Raw genomic sequence first — 16230 nt, 5'->3', positions numbered from 1 at the left:
TCTCTTATTTCTGACTTCCTATGTTATAAAAATGTTGATAAGAATTTATTAGTTACGGTTGGGTAAAAATAAGTCTAGTGGTTCAGAATGGGGGCTTTGAGGTCAGATCCACTGTGCCCTGGGAAGGGGGCACATTCTTCCTCTGAGAAATGGGCATAACATTGGTACCTACCTCTGGGAGCTGTTGGGAGAAGTAAGGCAGGTAATCCTCTAAAGGTGCTTAGCACATGATCTGGCAGCCAGTACTTATTCCACGTCAGCTATTATTTATAATAACTTAACTCCCAGCCAGGTAGAGCCAGCCATTAGGGTTTTCTGAACAGGTGAGAGGTGAGGCAAATGCTGGTCTCCAGTCCAAGCTGAAACCTGTTCTTAATCAACCAAACCTCGGAGCACAAAAAGGGCTCAAGGTACATATCCCTGGATGCACAGCCTCTAGACCCTCTGGCACCCTCTTCCTCTCTCCCTATCTCTCTTGTCAACTTGGCCTCCTCCACTCATCTGCATGTGCTCTGCCCTGCAGCCAGCGTTACACAATCCGAATTTCCAAGGCTGCCAAGAAGCCAGTGAAAGTGTAGGCGGGGGATGCTGGGGGTTGCCGGGGGTTGCCGGGCGGCACCGGGCTGTTGGGATGGTTGTACCAGCATCTTGACTCAAGGGTTGCTGGGAGGAGAGGGCATGAGGCCAGGGTAACTGGGGTGGGCTGAGGAAAAGTGAGCTGAAAAGCTGCTGGGGGTAGGTATTGGCTGGGGGAGAGAGGTCCCGAGGGGCGCAGATATCTGGGGACCGGACGGGGGTTGGCGCCATTAGCTGGGAGGTCGAGCTGCAGCCTTTCCTCGGGAAGTGAGAGGAACGAGGGTGCAGGAGCCTCCAAACCATCCAGCCACCCGGAGGGACGCAGAAAGACTGGTGCCGGAGCCAGCGGTGGGAGGCGGAACAGAAAAAGGGTGCAGGTCCCCGACCCAGCCTCACCTCGTCCCTGGGCTTAGGGCAGCAGGCAGCCTGGGAAGTGGGGGCATCTGGGATTCGGGGAATGTCAAACCTATCCAGGCACTGGAGGGGAGCGTGCAGGGGCTAATGCCGGAGCGAGAGAACGGAGTAGAAACAGAGGTGCAGGTTCCCGACCCATTTCGCCCCGTGCGCCGCTTGCGGGGCGGCCTGGCAGCCTTGCAACGAAAAGTGGAGGGCAGGTCACAGGGCCGGGGCGGGGCGGCGGGGGGGGGAGCCCCCGGATACCCTCGCTTTCAGGTGCGCACCCCCCGCCCGGCCCGCCGGCGCTCACCTGACCTCAGGCGCACGGATAGTGCCGCGGGATCCAGAGGCCAGTCCTCGTCCCCCAGCCGCGCTCGCGTCCGGCAGCTGCGCTCGTGCCCGCGTCGCTCGGTTCCCCGCGCCCGGCTCAGCCGGACGCCTTAAAGGCGCGCCGCGCCGGCCTGAGTCAGCCGACGGAAAAGCCGGCTCCGCCTTCGTCGCCCCTGGCGCAGCTCCGCGGCCGCAGCGTCCGGTCTACCCTAAGCTCCTCTGCGCCCCAGCTCAGAGCGTTAAACCCGGAGGGGCGAGTTAGTGGCTTCCACAACCCGACCTTGGCAACCTGTCTCCAAGCACTTAAGAGCCCAGGCCCCAGTGCCAGCGGCTATTGCTCTCCGCGCTCAGCGCTAAGTGCCGAGGGCAGAACCCGGCCGCCCCGCCCCGCCCCTAAACAGCTCACTTAGGGCAAAGGCTGCGGACTGGGACCCAAGGAGCCACAGTTCCACAAGGCACCGCCAGAGTTCGTCGAGGCGTTGTTTCATTTACTGAGCAGCTACTATGTGCCTAGTGCTACTGGGCACGTGGCTCCAAAGTGACTCTGGCTGGATCTCTGCCCCCCAAAGGCTCAGAAAGATAGGCACAGGCTCACAGGCAAGCCAAGCAACACTGCCTTACACATGTCGTCTCATTTAATACTGTAAGGTACGCGTTGTGATTGGCTTCCTTTCTCAGAAGAAAGGTGAGCCGCTTGCCCATGGGTTCAACCTATAAAGGACAGGATTGGGAATTCAAACCCTGCACCTGGTTCCAAAGCTGGGGGGGCGGGGGAGAGGGTGGGACACAAAATAGTAACCTTGGAAAGGCTTTCATCCACTGCTGGTTGAATCCCCACTATGGTCATTTCTTCTTTTTAAGGACAGTTAAACCTAATTAGGCAAATAAAAAATTAGGAGGGGAGCATAAAAGTTATCACCCATTAAATTCAAATGGTGTTGTTTGACTAGCTTATCTACCACAAAGCCTGGATTTTTGAGCATCTGGCCTCAGTTTACCACTGCACCCTCATCTAGTATTCTGAGGGTGCCCAAGCTGAATTCTACCACTTTGGCCTTTGAATGGGCTGTTCCCTCCACCAAGAACTCTTCTTTTTCTTCTTGGCCTGACTACTTCCTCTTGACTGTGCCTCAATTTATTTATTTTTTCTATGCCTCCATTTAGATGTCACTTCCTCCAGCAGGCCCACACTGCACTAGGGACTTCTTCCATCAGAGTGTTTATTCATTCATATAATAAAATCTTACTGAGCACTTACTATGTGCTGAGCAGTGTGTGAGGGGTGGGGGTGAGGAGTGGTATCTTCTGCTGCCCTGAATGAAGGCTTCCTTGTCTGCCTCTTGCTCCAGACCTAGGTGGGACCAGTGCCCAGCAGGACTCTCTTGGTATTTAACTCCACCACAAAGGCAGCCTCCCTCCTGCCAAACCCTCCAGACTGGCAGAACCTGGTTGAGTTGGGCAGGTCCTGGTTTTTAAGAATGGGTCATGGACAAAAAGCTTCAGAGATGTGGCAAAGGAACATCTCTGAGGCCACTGGTAACTACCTTGTAAAATCTGCCTCTGTTAGTATGCTGGAATCCATCCAGAGTTAGGGACAATCTCCCTGGCTTGGGCTGAAGCATCTTCCTCTAAGACATTGGCCATCTCATCATTCAGATTTCAAGAGTTACATTCGACATGCTTCATGGAATTGTTCTCAGAGCTTCAGGGATAGTGTACTCATCAAAGAGTAAGTTGCTCAGGATTCTCATGGATCATGATTAACCAAATATGGTGATTTGGGAGACCTATCTGAAGAAATTAATCAGAAGACAACAGAGTGATATGACATGAAAAATATGAAAACAAGATATTACAAAATATGCAGAATAGACTGAGCAGATCTAAAATCCATTTAAGCAGCATCAAAGGAGGAGAGGCCAGGGGCGCCTGGGTGGCTCAGTCGGTTAAGCGGCCGACTTCGGCTCAGGTCATGATCTCACGGTCCGTGAGTTCGAGCCCCGCGTCAGGCTCTGTGCTGACAGCTCAGAGCCTGGAGCCTGTTTCAGATTCTGTGTCTCCCTCTCTCTGACCCTCCCCCATTCATGCTCTGTCTCTCTCTGTCTCAAAAATAAATAAACGTTTACAAAAATTCAAAAAAGGAGGAGAGGCCATATTTGAGGTGGTAAAGGGTAAGAATTTCTAGAGCAGAAAAAAGACACGAATCCCCAGTTTTAGGAAGCATAACACATCCTAAGCAAGATAAATAATAGGAAATCCACACCAAGAGACATTGTAGTGAAACTGCAGGATACTAAAAACAAAAAAGGCCTGGCTGTCTCAGTGGGTGGAACATGCGACTCTTGGTCTCAGGGTTGTGAATTCGAGCCCAATGATGGGTGTAGAGATTACTTAAAAATAAAATCTTTTTAAAAATAATTTATTCATCCATTTTTAGAGAGAGAGAGAGAGAGAGAGCACACATGTGTGTACATGTGAGCAGAGTAAGGGCAGAGAGAGAGGAGAGAGAATCCTAAGCGGGCTCCACACTGTCAATCTGCACTGTCAGCACAGAGTCCCACATGAGGCTCAAACCCACAAACCTGAGATCATGACCTAAGCCGAAATTAAGAGTTGGTTAAGCATCCAGGCTCTTGATTTTGGGTCAGGTCATGAGACCAAGCCCTGTGTTGGGCTCCATGCTGAGCATGGAACCTGCTTGGGATTCTCCTCTCCCTTTCTCTCTGCCCTTCCCCAACTTGCCTGCTCTCTCTCTCTTAAAATAAATAAAAATCTTTAAAAAAATAAAAATAAATAAAAATAAAAACAAAGAACTTAAAAGCAGCTAGAGATAAAAAAGACAGATTATTCCCCAGAAAAGGAATTAGATTTCCTGCAGATTACTGAATGGCAACATAGGAAACTCAAAGGCATTGAATAATATCTCCAAAGACCTGAGAATTGGATCCTTAGCCTTTCAGGAATAAGGGTTAAATACAAATAAAGTGAATTTACAACTGGAAGACTTGACAAACTGAACTTCTAAGATATACCTCAGAAAGAAGAAAAAAAAGACCCAATTAAGAACTGAAATGAAAGAAGGCATACTGAGTGAGGAAATTGGTAAATAGAGTGAATCTAAACAAAATTGTCAGTACAAAACAATAATGATGACATAATGCATAATCCATAAGTTTATTTTTAATTTTTAATTTTTTTATTTTTTTAGAGAGAGAAAGAGCAGAGGAGTGGGGCAGAGGGAAAGAGAGAGAATCCCAAACAGGCACAACACTCAGTGCAGAAATTAAGAGTCGGACACTCAACCAACTGAGCCACCCAGGCACCCCCATAATCTGTATGTTTACACAAGGTCAGAACTAAAATAAGAGACAACAATAAATTAGGAATGAGGTGGTAAAAAAAAAAAAAATAGTGTTCCAGTGCTTTTGCATTGGTGTGGGAAGGGAATTAAGATAGTAATTTTGGCTTTATTAATTATGTGTGGTACATTGTCAATGGTATTCACTAAAGTAATATAAATAACATGTATAACTTTCAAACTGGGGGGGGGGGGAATTACATAAGCCAATAAACAAATGCCAACCAACCCAAAGAATTGTAGAAAAAGTAAGATTCCTCCCCCCAAAAAAGATAATTTTTAAAAAGTCCAGATTTACTAATAATCATAGCAAATTAACTAAACTCATCAATTAAAAGTCAGAAATTGTCAACTTGGATGTTACAAAAATCCAAGAGGTGCTGTTTCAAGAGGCACTCCAAAAAATATAGGAATTTGGGAAGGTTAAAAGTAAACGTGTGGAAAATGATACACCTCACAAACAGTATCCAAAAGAAACACCACCACTGTGTTATGGTGACTGACTAACAAAAATCATTAAGGATGGAAAGTGACACTACATAGTGATAACAAGTTCAATTCACCAGCAAATTCTATCAGTTGTCAACTATAGAAAACATGAATCTTATTAGAGAAATTGATGAAATATTTAGTCAAAGGAAAAACTAAAGCCTGATGATTCTAGAAGTGAGTCTAAACTTTCAAGACATATATCATATTACTCTCTCATAAGCCCTTCTAGAAAATAGAAAATGAGAGAACACATCCCAATTCACCCTATTATACCAGTCTAAATTCCATACCAAACAAGATCAGACCAATATTACTCCTAAATCCCTCAAAAACATAGAAGTAAAAATCCTAAATAAAATATTAGTAAATTGAGTCCAGCAATACATAAAAAGGATGATGTATCATTACCAAGACAGGTTTATTCTAGGAATGTCAGGATAGTTTAACATTAGGAAATCTATTCCTATAGTTAACCACATCAATATATTAAAAGGGAACCATAAGATCATCCCAATGTTTGCAAAATTTTAAAATTCAACAGTCTTTCTTGGTAATAACTGATAGGAAACTAGGAAGAGAACTTCCTTGATCAGGTTAAAAGGCAGCCACCAAAATTAAAAACCTACAACAATTATCATTTTCAATAATGAAAAGTTAGAAATGCTTCCTTCAAAATCAGAAATGATTCTAATCAAAATCTCAACAGGGCTTTTCAATAATTAATTAGGAACGAGGTGGTAAAAAAAAAAATTACGAGTTGGTAAAAAAGAAAATTATGAGCTGATTCTAAGATTCATATGGAAGAGCAAAGGTCCAAGAAAAGTAAAAATATTTGCAATGAAGAAGAAAAATTAGATATCAAGACTTGTTATAAAAGTATAGTTATTAGGACAGTGTGTATTCATGTAGGGATAGATAAAAACACTAATGAAACAGTATAAAAATCACAGAAAAAGAAGCACCTTGGTGTCTCAGTTGGTTAAGCATCCGACTCTTGATCTCAGCTAAGGTCTTGATCTCACAGCCCAGAACTGGACTCCATGCTGGGCATGAAGCCTACTCAAAAAAAAAAAAAAAAAAAAAAAAAAAAAAAATCACAGAAACAGATCCACATACATAAGGAAACGTGACTTATGAGGGAGGTGACATTTCAGATCACTGGCGAAAGGAGGGACAATTCGGTAAAAATGCTAGGACAATTGATTATTCATATAGAAAAACATGGAATTTAACAACCCACCCCTCTCCAAATTAATTCAAGATAAATTAAAGACTTTAATATAAGAAGCGAAACTAAACTTTTAGAAGGACAACGTAGGAGAATACCTTCAGGGTCTTGCCAACACTTGGAACCATCAGACTGACTGCTTCTAATCTAGTAGGTCTGAAGGGGTATCTCATTGTGATCTTAATCTTTACGCGTATCATTAATGGGCTTGAGCAATTACTCATATATTTGTTTGCCATTGTGTTTCCGTGTCTGTGAAATATCTGTTTGTGTCATTTCCCCATCTTCCTAATTGTCTGTGTCTTAATGGTTTGTAGTTATATGTGCTGCAAAGCCCAGTTTGTGGCATATCTTTTCACTTTCTTTAGTGCTTTTGGACAAACATTAATTTTGTCAAACTATCCTTTGTGTTTAGTGCTTTTTATGTCCTGTTTAAGAAATCCTTTCCTACCTCACCTAAACCACACTGACTGAGGTTAGGGGAGATAGCAGTACCCCAAGGACACTGGGGATACAGGTACCAAATTGGGACTGATGGCTGGGCTAGCCAGGTAGCAGGTGAGCAAACACGAGCTCCAAGTGTCTGAGTCACTGGAACAACTCTCAGGTGAAGACAGTGGATCCGGGTCCAGCTCTGCCACTTACAAGCTATCTGTCTGTGTAAACCTGAGTTTCGCCATCTATACGTAGGAGGTGATGACGAACAATTGATGATGGTACCAACCTCACAGGGCTGCAGACAAGATCAAGCTGAATAGTGTATTTACAGGTTAGCACCAGACCTGGCACAGAGGACGTGTGCATAATATCAGCCATCAGCATCAGTGTGGTTCATACACCAAGCATTTACTGGGCTCGCCCAGTTCTGAGAGGGGCTTAGAAACCATCTTTGAATAGTCAAGGATCAGTTGCGGAACAGACATTATGAAGCCTCCAGCGTGAACCGAGAATCAATGGCTGAAGGCTACTAACGTGTGTGTGTGTGTGTTTAGCACATAGTTCTTCTTGCTAAGAAAACACATATTTCTTAAGGTCCTCACAGGTTTCATTTCAGCATCCACATCACTCATGACACTGTCCTGAGACCTGTCCCTCTTAGCTGTCCCTGGTGTCTCTCCTGGGGCCCTTAAGCATCCCACCAGGTAGCCACTTAGATATAAACATCTTAATGACACTTTCAAAGATGTATGTTACATTATGCCATCTAAATCACGATGCCCTCTAATCTAATTTATCAAAAGGATAATGCTTCTTCATTTGTTTTTATCTTGTCTCCTTTCTGAGCTGTGAGGTCATGCAGGGAGCTGGATCACACATCCATGTGGATGGATTATAGTTTGGTCACCCTTCAGGCAGTGGTTCCTGATGCCCCAGTTGGGGTTGTAGGGACTGGAGGTACTGGGTACCCAATGGGACTGGAGCAGGAGGTACCAAGTTTGGTCATCTCTTCCCAGTGGCACACAAGTGGCTGGAAACAGGCCAAAGAGCCAGAGGTGGAAAGGACAATGGGAGGAAGTAGAGAGGTGTGGGGCAGACAAAGCAAAGGGGAGAACACAGCTGTGGGGAATAGACTGTCATCTACTCCTTTGTGTCAGTTCTCAAGTGGATTGTTCTCATTTAAAAACATAGGATGAGCAGATGTTAATTAACAGGTAGTGAACACTTCTTCATTCCCTACCCTGTCCTGGGCATTGTGCTTTTCATGCACTATCCCATTTGTTTTCATCTTTACAACAGTGTGCAGTGTGGATATTATGACTTCCACCATTTAACAGACAAGGAAACTGGGCTCAAGGTTAGGTAACTTGCCCAAGCTTGTGTAGCCAGCAAGTGATGCAGTAGAGACAGACCTGTCTCCAAATCTGTGCTCTTAACCACAGTACTCAATGAACACCTTCTACACTTGCACATGACTCACATTTTGCAGGCTGCTGTGGAGACTCCACCAAAGTCTTGAATGATAGAATGGGCGTTGGTGGAAGCTCAGGAAATTGTTACTGAGGGTCTTTTTCTTAAGAAATCCACCACATTTGAGTGATGGCAGCTCTCCGCTGCTATGGCTACATGTAAACGCAGCTTGGCTGGATCTGATTGGGTCTCCATGGAAACATGACTTCCACTGACTACTGCTGCCAGAGGAGTCTCCTTCCAGTCTCTGAGAATTCATCTCAAACATCGTTCGAGACTTCATCTGCACCACATTTATACATGAGACCACTGAGGCAGTGCAGAGTGATGGCCGGGAACACAGGATTTGCTCTCTGACAGGCCTGACTCTTCATTTACCAAGTATACACTTCTGACAAGTTGCTTCCTTTCTTTGGGTCCCAGTTTACACCTCTATAAAATAGGGGTAATATAGTACTTACTTCATAAATTTATTCTAACCATTACTAAATTCTTTCTTTAAAATTGTTTTTAAATGTTTATTTTTGAGAGAGAGACAGAGACAGAGAGAGACAGAGAGAGCAGGGGAGGGGCAGAGAGAGAGAAGGAGACACAGAATCCGAAGCAGGCTCCAGGCTCTGAGCTGTCAGCACAGAGCCCAACGCGGGGCTCGAACTCACGGACTGCAAGATCATGACCTGAGCCGAAGTTGGACACTCAACCGACTGAGCCACCCAACTGAGCCACCCAGGCACCCTAACCGTTACTAAATTCTTAAACAAAATAAATGTTGACTATTGTTATTACTCTCCCACTTGCTCATTCTCTTCCTGCTGCCCTTGTTCCCAGCTAAACTAGGGTAACCAATTCATCCCAGTTTGCTCAGGACTTTCTCTGTGTTTGCACCAAAAGCCCCCCTCAGTTTTGGGCGAACTGGGAGGGTTGGTCACCCTTCCTGACTCTGCAGTCAGAGAGGTCATAATGGTCCAGAGAAAATGGTGGCCAATGGGGCTCAAAGAGGTTCGAGTCCAAGATTTACATTGGTAATTCATATTCATAATTGTTTTTTGGCCACTGGATACACAATGAAGACTCAGAGGCACAGAAACCAAAGGCAAGTCCAATTAACTATCTAATTTTGAGTCCCCAAGAGCAAGAGCTGCCTTATTCATCTCTGTATCTCCCTCCACATTTAGTATGCTAACTGTTAAATGAGTGAATAACAAATCCCCTAAAACACCCATGATGCAAAATGATCCCCGGTTCCAGGCTGGGACTTACTTGTGGCAACAAATCTCTAGGGCTGAATTCTTAAGGTCATGTCTTAGGAATGACACTGGCCTGCACGTAAATCTGGTTCTTGGCTGACTTCGGAGCAGGCTCTGCCTGTAGAGGAGAAATGTCATCCTGCAGTAGGATTCCTGCATCAAGAATCATTTATGAGTCACTGGTTGAAGATTGACACCACCTGGGTGGCTCAGTCAGTTAAGTGCTCAGCTTATGATCTTGTGGTTTGTGAGTTCGAGCCCCATATCAGGCTCTGTGCTGACAGCTCAGAGCTTGGAACCTGTTTTGGATTTTGTGTCTCCCTCTCTCTCTGCCTCTCCCCTGCCCACACTCTGTCTGTCTCTGCCAAAAATAAATAAACATTTAAAAAACTTTTTTAAAAGATTGACACCTGCTCATAGCTGCACTCCTCGCCCTGTCTTTGGGACTGATGTAATTTTCAGTGGATTTGTAAATAATTGTCCAATGGGCGATGACTCAGGAGGGATATCTGCCCCTGGAGAACACCACACCCCCTACTGAGGTCCCCTACTCACAGCATGGGGTATCTCCCAAGTTCTCATGCTCCTTATGTGTGGGGTAAGCTGGAGAGTTCAGAATATGGGGGAGAAAACATCCCAGCTTGCTGGGAGTCTAGGGGGTGGGACATGGATTGTTCTCAGTGTTCTGAGCTGGAATACTGGCAGGGCCTTGTCAGTGCTACATACCAGAGAAGAAATGGTATAGGGGACCAACTAAGTGCTCATACTCTGGTGTCAAACAGTCCCAGCTTGGTAGCTCCGAGAGCTGGTGCACGCGACACCCTCTCTGAGGCTAGTTTCCTCATGTGTAAAATGAAGATAATAGTAGTACTTGGATGGTAGTGAGACTTAATGGACCTTGTACATGAAAAGAAGATGGACAATATGGGGCCTAATAAAGCTCAACACCTGTACTGCTATTATTGTTTTATTGTGATCCAACATAAGCACCAGTTACAAGGAGAGAATAGTGCCCAAATCAACAAACACAGAGAGGCGTGTCAAACAGCAAGCACTCAATAAATGTTAGCGACTGTTATTAAGAGCTTTTAAATCACAATCTACTTCCTGTGTCTGAGTCACCTGACTTCCCTGTGACTACCAGGAGATGCTTATTTAAGAACTTCTGTGAAACACCTAAGCAGTATTCCCACTCAGAATGCATCACCTGAATAATCATGAGGAAGCCTCAGACAAACCCAAACTTAGGGAAAGCCAACAAAATAGCTAGCCTGCACACCTCAAAAATGCCAAGAATATAAAAGACAAAGGCTTAGGAATTTTACAGGTCAGATTAGAGGGCGTCAAGGACATAGGACTGCTAAGTACAATGCATAGGCGTGGATTGGATCCTGCACTAGAAAGAAAAAATTGCTATAAAGGACATTATTAGAGTAATTGGTAAAATTTGAACAAGGTCTGTAGATTAGGTAATAATATTGTATTGTTGCTAAACCTTCTGGTTTTGATGTGTTAATTGCCTTGCAGTTATATAAACGAATTACTTGTCCTTAAGAAATCACTTGAAAGTATTTAAGGATAAAGGATCCTAATGTCTCTAACTTACTCTTGAACGGTTGAGGGAAAAAAAATCTGTATGTATAAAAACTAATGAAAAATTTCATTAGTAATGAAATTTGCATTTCATTACTAATGAAATAATGAAAAACTAATGAAAAAATGTTCATCGGTGAACCTGGATGAAGGGGATACATGAGTTTTCAAGCTATTTTTGCAACTTTTATGCATATTTGAAATTATTTATAAATAAAAATTAAAGCATAATTAACTAAAATGAAAGAAACTTGGCACCAAACCCTTAGAAGAAGAAGAAATTGTGCAGTTAGGCAAGCAGCCAGCTCCCTGCTCAAGACCCACCAGTCAGCAGCTGTGAGAAGCCTTCCACCTCTTGGTCCTGTTTCCTCACTCCCCTCTCATGGTCAGCCTGGAAGGGCCAATTTTACACTAACAGGTAGCTTTAGAATCGGCCACAGAAGCAGGGAAAAGTCCTTGGGCTTGTTCGTGCGTGTGGCAAGGAGAGAAAGGCAATGGATCCAGCGCAGTGCAGTGGCCAGGGGGAAGCGTTGGGGTGATGGGGCTCCAATGGCATCGTGTGGCCTGCCCGCAGCCTTAGGTGTCTCAAAACAGCAGGATGAAAAGCGCTGAGGTACCAGAAGAGACTGTTCTAGCAGTGAGATGCTGCTCTAAGGAGGAAAGATGAACGTGGCTCCCCAGGAGAGGAGCAGTGCTCGCTATCAGCCAGAAGAGGGCGCTGTCTTCTCCCGTGTCATTCTCTGAATTAACAGGCATTGCGCTCTGAGTGTGCCCACAGTGTTTTTCAGATCTGCAGATCGCAGGAGCAGGACTAGGATGAGGTGAATAAGGCGGGATCATGAAAGTGAGGGTTGGATTCCGTCTTCATTTAATATTTGATACTTTGTTCATAGTGGATGCTCTGCGTTAGTTTTGCTTACTCAAGATTAATTAATTAGTGAAAATATTGCAATAAAATATGATTTATCTTGATTACTGAGTTGTCTGTCACCCCCTTAAATGCCTGAGACCAGGGCATCATTCTCCTCCTTCTGGTCCCACCCTGGGAGATAGAACCCATTAATTGCAAATACCACTGGCTCAGAGTTTGCAATTGTTCAGATGATGTCTGGAGTTAATGGGCCTTTTTGTACCATAAAGAAAGGGTGCCTAAGGGAATTAATCCCAACACCTGAATTCCTCCTTTTATGTCGCTTCACAGTCACTTTACAGGCTGGGGCCTGACTTCATTATCTCTAAACCTCAACATTCTCATCTGTAAAATGGGGATAACAGTCCCTTCTTTGTACAGTTTATTCTAAAGGCAGAGTATCACCCCAGCTGAGTACTTCCTAAGGGCCAGACACTGCTGAGTCTGGCCTTTATTTATAAACTCACAAGATGGTCACAGCTTTACAATGTAAGAGCTATTATATCCCCATTTTTTACTATTTTTTTGTTTTCAACTTATTTTTGAGAGAAAGATCGTGAGAGAGGGAGGGGCAAAGAGAGAGGGGGACAGAGGAGCCAATTGAAGCAGACTCTGCACTCACAGCAGGGTATGAACCCATGAACCGTGGGATCATGACCTGAGCCGAAGTCGGACATTTACACTGCTCCCAGCTCTGCTCCAGAGATCTGCTCCAGCTATATGAGAACTTAGTACTCAGTGCTTCCTGAAAGGCAGACGCTATGCGCAGGTGGCTGCTGTATTTCTTTTGTCTCGGTGGTCTGGGGCTTCCCTTGGTTATCCAGGGACCTGAGTTCCCTGGATCAGTGTCCTCACAAGCTGGTCGAGAAGCTGGGCTCTGGAGTCAATCAGAGCACCATATCATTCATTCAACAATGATTTACTGAGCACCTGCTACATGCCAGTCCTGTCCTGGGCAGTGCAGACACACGTAGGTGTCCTTGTCCCCGCAGAGGTGTGTAGGGGGAGACAGACAACACACAGCCCATAGATAACCATACATTATGATACATGCCATGAAGCAAAAGACACAGGCCCCATGGAAGAGAATAAAAGGGAAGACATTGATGGGCTGGGGGGCTCTGGCAAGGTTTCTCTGACAGAGTGGCATTTAAGCTGAGACCTGGAGCGGGGAGGAAGGAAGGGCAGCATGGGTGGAGCGAACAGCTGTGCAAAGGCTCTGAGGTGGGAACTGAAAGCCTCTAGGTGTGAAGGGAGGCCAGGGGAGGAAGAAGGGAAAAGAACAGTGTTACTTTGAAGAGGTAGAGGTAAGTAGAGGCCACAAGAATCAGCTTGGTCTTTAGGTCAAATAAAGGGCCTTTGAAGGGTTCTAATCAGAGCAGTGACTGAGCCCTGAGCCCTGTTCTTCAGAAAGTAAAGGACTTGTTTGAGGTCCAGGAACAGCCTTGTGTGGAAGAACCTGTGTGAGGTCAAAACCCAGAGCCTGCTTCATCATTTGTAAATCATCATACAAAGGTGAGGTGTGTCACGATTAAGCAAATTTAAATAAGGCGCCTCCCCTCACAGTTGGGGTGAGGGAAGCTGACTGAAATGTGATAACCAGAGCAATTTGCATGCACTACAAGACTATTGCTAGGGCTCATTTATTACTAGAGAAAGAGTGACATTAGTCACTGGAAACACCTGTTTGGGTCATGCGGCTTATCCCCCCGCCAGGAGTGGGGACTTTCCCACAAGCCCCTTGGTTTTTTTTTGCTACTTTTGTTACTTTCTGTTACTCAGCCTGTACACGTTCACTCCTCCTGAAGTCTCCACCTTGCCTTCCATCTTTTTCCCAGTGTTATTGCCCCACACTGACTCCTGTCCCATCAGGGTCCATGGTGGATGGCTGTGGCTCCCAGTGATGTTTGGGACCATGTGTCTGACCTCCTGATCCTCATTTCTACCCATTCATATGACATGCATGGGACCCTTCAGTAGGGGCTTATTAACAAAGATGAGGGTGTAAGGCTTTGAGGGGACCTGATTGTCCCTGCCACATTAGGACGGTATTTCCCAAGGCAGACGTTGTTCGAGATATTGAAAGGAATTATATGAAGAAAAAGTTTCTGTGGACAATAAAGTCAGGACGCCCTGTTTCAGTACAGTGAAGCAGCTTTCCTTATTGCAGAACTTTTCAGAACATTTAAGATGCTAATGTGCGTTATAAATCTCCAAGAAGAAGTAATACATATTTGTCCTTTTTCCTAGAAGCATCTTATAGACTAGTGGTTGAAAGTACATGCCCCAGGAAATGTCATCCATAGCCACTAAGTGGTAGTAGGAAGGACACTTCAAACTGTGCATCGTTGGTCAGGCCAGGGTCTGCCTTTCCTTCTGGGCTCCGGGCTCTAGGCTCCTGGAAGGAACTGTCTCAAACTCCCAATTCCCAGCACAGGATGGACAAGTGTGGGGTTTCTCCTTTCCTTGAGCCTGCAGTACAGCCTGGTCACTCCAACCCTTCCATGTTATCAGTGACTCTTGAGGCCAGTTGAAAGCTGCCTTTCCTTGGCTCAGTTGCACAAAGACAGAAAACATGTTGCCACCGGCATTGTTTAAACGGTTTAAAAAAAAAATAAAAAGCTGTTTAGTACTTTTTTTTTCCTTTTTAAGTACTAAACAAACAAACAATACCCAAGTGTCTACAGTAAAAAGTGAAAGTCCTACTTTGGTCACCTTCCCATCTCTCACCTACAGTGTTTGCTCCTTATTAAGATTTTTGCTGTGCCTGGTTTGGCGGGGGAAAGGCCGGTCTGGAGTCCGAGTGACTCAGTTCATGACCCAGCTCCAATGGGCTAGCTGTGTATCTTTGGGCCCAAACCTCAGTTTGCTCATCTATAAAATGGAGGAAGCATAGCTTAAGGGCTTAGAGGAGTATTGAGTGATATGAAACACAGAAAGCACTCCGCCAAGCCCCTGTACCCAGTTGGCTTCAGTTAAACTTGAGGCTTACAATTTTCTTTCCAGAATCCAGGTACTTTTTTTTTTTTCTAAGTCCGATTCCACGCAGTGAATGTGCTGATTACCGAATGGGGTCAATGTTTTCTGACTGTTCAGGTGATTTTTTTTAAGTCCTTAAGGGCAGTTTCTATATGCAGAAACCACTCTTCAGAGGTTTACTTTATTTTTCAAATTAATATTCAAATGATCAAAGTTAAAAATTCAAACACAGATTAGTTGACTCACATCCTAAGATTAGCTTACTTTTTTAAAATATTTTATTTTTAAGTAATCTCTGCACCCACCATGGGGCTCGAACGAACCAACCCCAAGATCAAGAGTCACATGCACCATAGACTGAGCCAGCCAGGCACTCCCAGGTAACTTACTTTTGATACTAGCAACTAAACATTATTCCAGGACCCTGACAGGATTGTTATTGTCTTAGAAAATGTCGTCCTTGGGGCACCTGGGTGGCTCAGCCGGTTAAGTGTCCAACTTTGGCTCAGGTCATGATCTCGTGGTTTGTGGGTTCCAGCCCCATGTGCAGATAGCTCAGAGCCTGGAACCTGCTTTGGATTCTGTGTCTCCCTCTTTCTCTGCCCTTCCCCCACTCACACTCTGTCTCTCTGTCTCTCAAAAATAAATAAACATTTTTTGGGGCGCCTGGGTGGCTCAGTCGGTTAAGCGTCTGACTTCGGCTCAGGTCACGATCTTGCAGTCCGTGAGTTCGAGCCCCGTGTCGGGCTCTGGGCTGATGGCTCGGAGCCTGGAGCCTGCTTCTGATTCTGTGTCTCCCTCTCTCTCTGCCCCTCCCCCGTTCATGCTCTGTCTCTCTCTCTGTCTCAAAAATAAATAAATGTTAAAAAATTTTTTTTTTAATAAAAAAAATAAACATTTTTTTAAATGTCATGCTTTTAAGTTCAGCTTATAAAATTTCTTATTCTTTTCATAAGCCCAGGTAGGATTGCCAGATAAAACAGAAGATAGGATGCCCAATTAAATCTGAATGATTTAAAAGTCACATTTACCTAGTGTTTTTATTTGCTAAATCTAACCAACCCTATATTCGGCAAACTTAATTACTTTTAAGGGGTCATAGATCCATTTTCAAACATTTTACACTTCTTTTATAAATTTAATATACTCCATTTCCTTGAAAACTTCTTCAGTTGTCTGAACTAATGAAAAAGCCATCTTTTAAAATACTAAT

The 16230-nt window shown here is 44.6% G+C and overlaps 1 protein-coding gene across 2 annotated transcripts in view; it reads right to left on the bottom strand.

The window, feature by feature from the left end:
• The window catches only part of ABHD6 (abhydrolase domain containing 6, acylglycerol lipase), a 66576-nt gene extending 64913 nt beyond the window's left edge, over positions 1-1663 (bottom strand). Inside the window, exon 1 of one of the 2 annotated variants that reach the window (XM_053898533.1) lies at positions 1281-1663. The gene's annotated coding sequence lies outside the window, so the exon portion shown is untranslated. The remainder of the gene's footprint in view (positions 1-1280) is intronic. The other variant, XM_019469952.2, reaches the window with a different exon arrangement.
• Positions 1664-16230: the final 14567 nt, after the last annotated feature.

Source organism: Panthera pardus, unplaced genomic scaffold, assembly GCF_024362965.1.
Source record: "Panthera pardus isolate Hobbes unplaced genomic scaffold, ASM2436296v1 HiC_scaffold_8, whole genome shotgun sequence".
In the NCBI taxonomy this organism is placed as follows: Eukaryota; Metazoa; Chordata; class Mammalia; order Carnivora; family Felidae; genus Panthera; species Panthera pardus.
Note: the sequence above shows the minus strand (reverse complement) of the source record. Positions and strands in the feature narration are given on the sequence as shown.